The following is a 9,898-nucleotide window of genomic DNA, read 5'->3' as shown; positions in this document are numbered from 1 at the left end:
GTTTAACACTATCACCTGGTCTTTGAGTGTTTTTTGTGAAGTTCACTCAGTTGTAAGCATTTAGAGCGAGGTCTCTGGTTTCAGGATAATTCGATGCTTGCTTCAACAAGCATTGGCAGAGTGAATAAATAAAACACCAAAAGGACTGTCCTTCCCTAAGTTCATAAATAAATTTAAATGCATACATTTAATAAATATACATTCAGTAATGCAGAGTAAAAAGGTTTCATTATTAAACACAGCTCTCTCTGCAACAAGAGTGAAGAACAACTCAACTAGTTTCTATTGTCTTTACCAGCTTGTCAGAAGTGTTTCCCTCAACTTATTCATGCAAATTTATTTACAAATTTACCCACACAATCTCAGTACTTTAATTAATATGCTATACTAAAAAAATTACTAACATGTAAATGAGCAAAAGTAGTGCTTCATGTTCACCAAATTGTTCATGAATGGTTGTAAGCTATGCTCCCTTCCTTTCCAATCTCTCTCACTTCATAAACTAAATGAAGTAAAATACACTTGATGACCAGTAAAACCAACTGAGCTTGTTCTTCAAACCATTCAGTAGACGGAGCTCTACGGTTTAACCAGGTGGTCTCATCGCATAGCAAAGTTAAAGTATGCTTATTAAATATACACATGTAAATGTATTTATAAAATTAGCAGCACACTTTAGTACTTTAATTAATGAGCCTATGTTATATCATCATTTAACATCCCTTGTCCATGCTGGCATGGGTTAGACGGTTTCGCCAGGGCTGGCAAGTTGGAAGGCTGCACTAGACTCCAGTCAGGTTTGGCATGGTTTCTACAGTTGGAAACCCTTCCTAGCGCCAACCACTTTGCCTCTGTGCGGTCCTTTTTTTTTTTTTTGTATTCGTGTCAGTCAGTACAAGGCCAGCAATTTTGGGGGCAGGGTGATAAGTTGATTACATCAACCCCAGTACTCAACTAGTAATTACTTTATCAACCTCGATGAAAGGCAAAGTCGACCTCAGTGGAATTTGAACTCAGAACATAAAAACAGATGAAATACCACTAAGCATTTTGCCTGGCATGCTAACGATTTTGCCAGCTCGCTACCTTAAATACATATAATTTAATTTCTTTAAAATGAAAAAAAAAAAAAAAAATAGGCAACATTTAGTCTACATGCTATACCTGGTCACTGAAACATTTTTCTGTAGGTCATAATGACCTTTCATTTAAAGACAACATAGACAAAATGTCTAATTTCTAAAATAGATAGTAATTCTTCAGAATCCAGTTCACAGTATATAGTGTGACATTTAGCTGAATTAAAGTTCTCCATATTTAATTTAGCCTCTAAACAAAAGCTAATCTGTTATGGGAGTAAAAACATCCACCTCGTATAACAAGTAGCCTGAAGAAAATGGATCTGGTATTTTAAATTTAGAAACTGCTGATAAGATTGTTCCTGTTTCAGTAATTATGGAAGTTCATGTATATAAAGATACTCTTTATCTTTATAAATAAAGAATGGTCACATGTCTGAAGCAGAAACAGCTACATACCAATGACTTATATATGTATAATTAAAACGGCATTATATTAATAAAGAAACAACTATCATCATCATCAGCATCATTATTCACCTCCAGCCAAATATTTCAGGTGTTGTGCCTGTATTAGAAAGGATTATTATAATAATTATTATTAAAGCGGCGAGATGACAGAATCATTAGCATGTTGGTTGAAATGCTTAGCAGTATTTTGCCCATCACAAGGGTGGCAAGTTGGCAGAAACATTAGCATGCCGGCCGAAATGCTTTGCGGTATTTCGTCTGCCGTTACGTTCTGAGTTCAAATTCCGCCGAGGTCAACTTTGCCTTTCATCCTTTCGGGGTCGATAAATTAAGTACCAGTTACGCACTGGGGTCGATGTAATCGACTTAATACCTTTCTCTGTCCTTGTTTGTCCCCTCTATGTTTAGCTCCTTGTGGGCAATAAAGAAATAAGAAATGTTAGCACACTGGGCGAAATGCTTAGCGGTATTTCGTCTGCCGTTACGTTCTGAGTTCAAATTCCGCCGAGGTCAACTTTGCCTTTCATCCTTTCGGGGTCGATAAATTAAGTACCAGTTACGCACTGGGGTCGATGTAATCGACTTAATACCTTTCTCTGTCCTTGTTTGTCCCCTCTATGTTTAGCTCCTTGAGGGCAATAAAGAAATAAGTATTTCGCCCATCACTACATTCTGAGTTCAAATCCTGCTGAGGCTGATGCTGCCTTTCATCCTTTCAGAGTTTTTACTCCCATAACAGATTAACTTTTGTTTAGAGGTTAAATTAAACATAGAGAACTTTAATTCAGCTAAATGTCACACTATACTGTGAACTGGATTCTGAAGAATTACTATCTATTTTAATAAATCAAGTACCAGTGAAACACTGGGGTCAATGTAATCAACTTGTACACTCCTCCAAAATGACTACCCTTGTGACAAAATTTAAAACCATTATTATAATTATTTGTCATTACATTCTGAATTCAAAACCCGCTAAGGTCAACTTTGCCCTTCATCCTTTCAGGGTTGATAAAGTAAGTATTAATTGTACACTAGGATTGATGTAATCGATTATCCCTACCCACCAGATTCAGACTTTGAGCCTATAATAGAAACAATAATAATAATAATAATAATAATAATAATGATGATGATGATGATGGTGATGGTGATGATGGTGATGATGATGATGATTATAATAATAATAATAATAATAATAATAATAAAGATGGCAAGCTGGCAGAACCATTAGCATACCAGAGAAAATTCTAAGCAGCATTTCATCCATCTTAATGTTTTGGGTACAAATTCTGCCAAGGTCAACTTTACCTTTCACCCTTTAGGGGGGTGAAGCAATAAGTACCAGTCGAGCATAGGGGCCAATGTAATCAACCCACCCACAAAATTTCAGGCCTTGTATCCATAGAAGAAAGAATTATTACTATTATAAAGGTGGAGAGTGGGCAGGATTGTTAGCATATCAAACAAAATGTTTAGTGGCATTTCTTCCAGCTTTACATTCCATCATGGTCAACTCAGCCTTTCATCCTTTTGGGGTAGATAAAATAAAATACCAGTCAAGTACTGAGGTTGATGTTACCAGTTTATCACTCCCTCAAAATTGCTGACCTTGCACCAAAATTATATTTATTTATTTATTTATTTATTTATTATACTATTTCAGAGTCTCTGTTGTACTTAGCATTTTTCCTTGTTAAATGTCATTTATCCGTTTAATAAGCTGTCTTATTACACACACACATATTTGGTGAAATAGTAGAATTGTTAGAGTATCAAATAGAATATCTTGTGGCATTTACTCTAGCTCTCTGTGCTCTGAGTTAAAATCCTACAAGGTCCAACTTTGTCTTTCATCCTTCTGGGCCAGCAGCAAGTACCAGTACTGTAAATGATTTTTCACTCCTTTGTTCTGGAAGTAATCAGCTGTGGTCAGTTCTGGAGACAGATGGGCTCCACAATGTTTTAGAAATGCCCAAGACATGCTGTATGCCACAATGGAATCCTTACAACTCTATCAGGAAAAGAGGGCTTAAGGAAAGAAAGGATTGTGGGTGGGATGTATCAATGTGGATATATAATATTTCACAATCATCATTATTGCTGATGCCAGGTAAGAAGCACTCATGCCAGTACCAGTCAAATGCACCCATGCCATGCCACACTCAAAGCATTCATGCCAGTTCTGCATATAAAGCACCCATGTTGGTGTCACATAAAAAGCACCAAGTACACGCTGTGCAGTGGTTGGCATTAGGAAGGGCATCCAGCTATAGAAGCCATACCAAAACAGACAAATTGGCAGCTCTCCGGCTGGCCAGCTCCTGTCAAACTCTCAAACCCATGCTAGTGTGGAAAACGGATGTTAAATGATGATGATGAAGATAATAATTAAGCTAGTACATGCTAATTTAAGTAGCAAGAATCTTATCTTGAGTTTTGATGACAATAAGTCTCCTCCAATCTCAAGAATCTTTCTTAGGATTCTTGCAGAATATAGGATGGAACTTATCATTATTAGAGTGATAGATTGACAAACTCATTAGACATCAAACAAAATGCTTTGCAGTATTTGGTTATGGCTTTTTATGTGCTGAGCTCAAATCCTATCAAAGTTCAACTTAACTTTTCATTCCTCTTGGCTTAATTAAGTACCAGTCAAGTGCTGAAGTTGATTCAAACTATTAATTCTTTCTCCAAATTACTGAACTTGTATCTAAATCATCATTGTCATCATCATCAGCATTATCATTATGAGCTGGTAAAATCATTAACACACCAAACAAAATGCTTTGCATTATTTCTTATGAATTCAAATTCCACTGAGATAGACTCTGCCTTTCATCCTTTTGAGGTTGATAAAGTAACTACCAGTTGAGCACTGGGATCAATGTAATCAACTAGCCCCCTCTCCCAAAAATGTCAGGCCTTGTGCCTATAATAGAAAGGATTATTATTATTATTACTGTTGTTATTAAAATGCTCAGCAGCATTTCATCCATCTTTACGTTCTGAGTTCAAATGCCACCGAAGTCAGTTTTGCCTTTCATCTTTTCAGGGTCAATGAAATAAGTACCAGTTGATATCTCTGGAGCTGATGTAATCAACTTACTCCCTAGAAACTGCTGGCCTTGTGCCAAAATTTGAAACCATTGTTATTATTATTGAGTGGTCTAGAAACCAATTAGAAATAATTCAATGAACCAGTTCAAAAGTGACTGTCCAATATATGATTTCGTCAGTGTATTAAACAATAACCGGCATTGATGGATGAGATATCCTGCATAAGCCAAACTGACAACATCTGTTACCATAATACTTCTATTCATTCCAGTCAGACAAATCATAAACAGTGTGTTCAAAGTTTATACTTGTTTTAAAGAGAAATTTAACAACTAATATATGTTTACAATGCAAGACAAGTTAAATTGTTTTATTTGCAAAACAAAAGAAGTTAAAACATTTTGTTTGTCAGGGAGGGGGCTACTGCTATTTTTCAAGCTAGTCTACATATAGTAACTTTTTTTTCAATTTAACTATTTTTTTTATATAACTTAGATATTTTTCAACTTTCAGAACCAATTAACTTTACAGCTGAATGCTCTTCCAGCTACTGAGCACCACAGAGTAGATGTGGAACCTGTTTGCCAGGCATGTGCCTAGGCCAGCTGTTTCTGTCTGACTGTGATTCTCAGAGAGAGAGAGAGAGAGAGAGAGAGAGAGAGAGTGAGACTACATGGTAGTGTTGGTGAGCAGAGTTAAGTGATCTGGTGTTTAGCAATGAGAGAAAGAAAAGACAGAAGTGACACAATAAGAGGGAGAGAAAAAGAGAGAATGAAAATTCAAATATGTGATAAAAATTAATGGTGCATATTCAAATATTCAATAAATATATCATGCAGGTAATCAATAACACAAATATGGCCTCTAGAATTAAAGATCTCTGATAGATTATTAACTATTTCAATGTTCCCATGACAACAAGAGTTTCTGTAGTCAGTCAACAAATCCTGTGTAGAAGTCAGGCCTCCCCTAAGCCTTTTGATATCAACCCACCTAAGGCTCTTTGATACAAACTCTATGGATCTATGAAACAAACTTCTTGTTCTAAAGTGATCTAAATTAAAACTTCCCATTAAAATTTAATGATAGTTTAAATTCTAAAAAACAGCTTAATAATGACAAAGCTATTTTACTAAAGTTTTTGTTATTTTCAAAATTAACTGAACAAAAGCAGTGTATTTCAACAGAGATCATCATCATCATTTAACATCTGTTTTCCGTGCTGGCATGGGTTGGATGGTTTGACCAGAGTTGGTAAGGCCGGGGACTGCACCAGGCTCCATTGTCTGTTCTAGCATGGTTTCTATGGCTGGATGCCCTTTCTAACACCAATCACTTCACAAAGTGTACTGGGTGCTTTTTATGTGGCACCAACACCAGTGCTTTTAGTAACAAAAGAGTTAAGGTAGACATAGCCTAACAATAAAAATATAATGGCCATTAGCTATTACTATAAACATTAATACTTCGTTTAGTTGACTATAGTCATCTCTACAGAATGTCCATAGTTCTATGTTGCTAAATCAATTATAATAACATAACATTTCAATTAAGGACAGTATGCTTAGAAGGTCACTTTGCAATCACACAGTTTCAAATTTTATCCCATTGCATAACATCTGGGGCAAGTGACTTCTACTATAAGCTGACCGATGCCATGGAGAAAAAATTCTGTAGGGGACAAAGTGCACAGAAGCCTATGTTGTGTGTGCATGTGTTTGTCTCAGCAGGTCCTTGCTTGAGCAGCAGTGGCATTTGCTTATGTCCTGTAAATTAACAGTTTGCCATGCAAAATTGGGTGGAAGAAAAAAAATTACTTTATTTGAAAACAAGAACTGGTAGCATAAAGGCCACCTGGCTATAGAATACAGCCTCAAAAAGCAGTATTCTTACAACCCCTACCAGCAGAAAAAGCTGAATAAAATTGTGATGATGATGATGATGATGATCTGTATTACATGGTAAAAATTCCATCCTAATTTTATATAAGAAACACCTGCTTATATTTGAAAGAGAGAGTTATGGGTTAGTCAGAGGAGGAAGAACTAAGCCTTGGAACTCTGAGGCAAGAAGGAAAGAAATTATCATCAAACTGGCAACTTGGCCTGAATGTTTGCAACAGAGTGGTCTCTGTTAAATTCACCCAAGGATTAGATGGTGATGTTAAACCAGACAACAGATTAAGTTCCAATAACAGAAACAATCCCTTGAATAAGCTTTCATATAGTGTTTACCTAACATATTTCTCTAACAAGGTCCTTGTTGGTTGAGGCTATGGTAGAAGGCTCTAATCCAAGGTACCAAGTAAGGAGACCAAACCTGAACCCACACAGCTGCAAAATAAACTTCAAAACCATTTGCTGATAAAAAAAAAAAACCCAATTCCAGAGCACAGGCTCACTCACAGAACTCAAATCACATATCTATTGTTTATCAAGTAATTAGAAGTACCAAATCTCATGTTATAATTACTGGTTTCATATGCTGCTGGTTAAAAAAATTACCATTATTTTAGTAACGACCACATTATATTCATGATTATTTCGAAAGTTACCTGAAACATATAGGTGCAAGCATGTTTGTGCAATTTAAGAAGTTTACTTCCTAACCACATGGTTTTGGATTAATTCCCACAACAAAGCACTTTGAGCAGGTATCTTCTACTATAATCTCAGAGCCAACCAAAGCCTTATGAATGAATTTGGTAGATGAAAAAGCCCATCGCACCCGTGTGTGTATGTGTGTGTGTTAGTGTCTCCTTGTTTTGACATCAAGCAATAGCTGTAAACAAATGCCACACCATCATACAGTGTCATTCATTTCCAATTTTCTATGAAAGCATGGTTGGCCATGGGGATCTATTAACCTTGATTGGAAGCAGGTATGGGTTAGCAACAAGAAGAGCATCTAGCCATTGAAAATCTGTTTTGGAATTCCATCTGACCTATGCAATGATGGAAAAATAAATGTTAAAACAATAAGGATGATGATGAGGCAGCGGATTTGGTTACATTTATAGTCAAAAAGGGTTAACAGCAACAACAAATCTATTATTCAGCACGAAGATTGATTTCAATAAATCAATACCAGATTTTTTAAAGTTTAATCCAAAGTCTTTTAGCAGGAACCTAAGTTACTCATAATCAGTATAGCACTTTCCTGAGTTTTTCTTATCTAAAATATATTATACAACCACCAACTGTAGATGTACTGCTGTTAACAACTAGTGAACAGTGCTACCTACTCTACTAACATATGGCACCATGTTATCACCAGCACTATTAGTTCCATAACCGTTACCATACAAATTGGCATGGAATGGAAATGATTTCAAGTGTACACACAGCACAATGATATAAATCAAATCTGCACTCCAAGCAATCTAATAATAGTTCAAAGTCAGTTAAACTATAGTAAAATCACTGTAAACATTAGTATTGTTCAAGCAATAATTTGCTAAATTTCAAAAGTAAATTGAAGTCACTACAGTTCCGTGTTTGGTTTAACCAGCATTGCCTGACTTCAAGACCAGAAGTTCTACTCAACTATAAATAAACAACCTAATTCAAATTAAAGTTTCATTAGGAAGACACAAATATCTTCTTCATAACAAAGGTTATATTTAGAATATAACTGCTATAACTGCTTTTTTTTATTTTCTTGAAATAATAAGATTATTGTTATTTTTATTACAACAGAAGGACCTGGTTTCACTCAGGTTATAAACTCATAGCCTTAACACAATACTCTTTGCTTGTAGTGTAATTTGACACCTTCCTTCTAGGTATGGTTATTTACTGATACACAAATACACCAGTACAGAAGATTGTAAACAATGAAAGTAGTTGTAAATTTTTTTGGTACCAGAAATCGTTATAACATGGTTATTTATTGATACACAGGTACACTGTTTTTGTTTGACCTTTCAGCCTTTCTAACATTTTATTTATGTATTGGTGTACACAAATACACCTGTACAGAAGATTGTAAACAATCAAAGTAGCTGTAATGATTTTTTTTTTTGATACCAGATATCATTACAACAGTAAACACTACACAGAATGGTTGACAGAATGAAGAGAGAATGATAGACATGTCGTCATTGTCATGGTATAAAATGTCCTTTACTATCTCATACATAATGAACGCGCAAACACATACATACTCATATACAAAATGTGACGATATCGTCATGGTATAAAATGACCATTACTATAGTTGATTATAGAAAGATTATTTTTGAGAAAATATTATATTGTTTCAATCCAAATGGAAATAAAAATTACATGTTCACAGTCACGGAGTGTAAAATTTGATTTGATTTAGTGGAGCCATTTGAGTATGCATAGGGAACAGATAGAGAGACAAAGAATTTTATATAGAGAGAGATATTATAGTCTATGAAAGTCAAATTCAATCAACTTATACTCTTAGTAAAACACAAAATTTTGAAAAAAAAAAATGTAAACGCTATAATAACAGAAAAGATAACTGAGTATGTATCTCTTTACAAGATACAAAGTAATATGTGTACGTTAACCTCAAAGTCTTATACCAGCTGTTTAAAACCTACTGTCATGTGTATAGCTCAAATAACTAACGTAATCTAATAAAAGCAGCTAAGTCTTCTAACTTGTAGTTGAAAACATTAAGCACACTTAAACCTTTTTGGTAAATAAACAATAACGTTTTTCAATAGAATGCTTTAAAAAGAATATCAATAATAAAAATCATTTCTATAGCGAATTTGAAAAAAAATCATAATTTAAGTCATAAGGAAACTGAATATTTGATGTGTATATATTTCTTGTATAATTAATAGCATCAATGAATTAGAGAAGGAATTTGCAATGAATAGCAGCAGTTGCAATTCAAAGGAGTTTTATGAAACAAACAAGAAATGAGGCCAAGCTTCGAAAACTAAAATAGCAATAGGGAGGAAGGGTGACTTATCAGGTTTCTTAAGAAATATGAATTGGAGACTATTAATGAAGTAATAAAAGAACTATCTGGAGGTAAATTAGCACCAGTATGTTCTGAATAAAATAGTCTTGAACAGCTTGTATCTTAAGATGCACAACAACAGAAAGACCTAAGCCAAAAGTGTTCTAAGAGGTAGCAGGTGTTAAGAAAAGTAGGGATAAGCAAACTTGTTGATCTGCAAACTTGTTGACCTAAAATAAAACCATATATTCACTACTAAACAGGGGTTTGTATTCTACAAATTCAAGATATTTTGATAAACTTTTGGAGTAATTGAATGCCATCCTTAACACTACTCAATC

The 9,898-nt window shown here is 34.7% G+C and overlaps 1 protein-coding gene across 1 annotated transcript in view; it reads right to left on the bottom strand.

Annotated features, from left to right (window-relative positions):
• Window positions 1–9,898, bottom strand: part of LOC128248705 (proteasome subunit beta type-2-like) — an 88,446-nt gene that overhangs the window by 54,643 nt on the left and 23,905 nt on the right. The window lies entirely within an intron of this gene.

This window comes from Octopus bimaculoides, chromosome 9, assembly GCF_046866305.1.
Source record: "Octopus bimaculoides isolate indiv1 chromosome 9, ASM4686630v1, whole genome shotgun sequence".
Lineage (NCBI taxonomy): Eukaryota > Metazoa > Mollusca > Cephalopoda > Octopoda > Octopodidae > Octopus > Octopus bimaculoides.
Note: the sequence above shows the minus strand (reverse complement) of the source record. Positions and strands in the feature narration are given on the sequence as shown.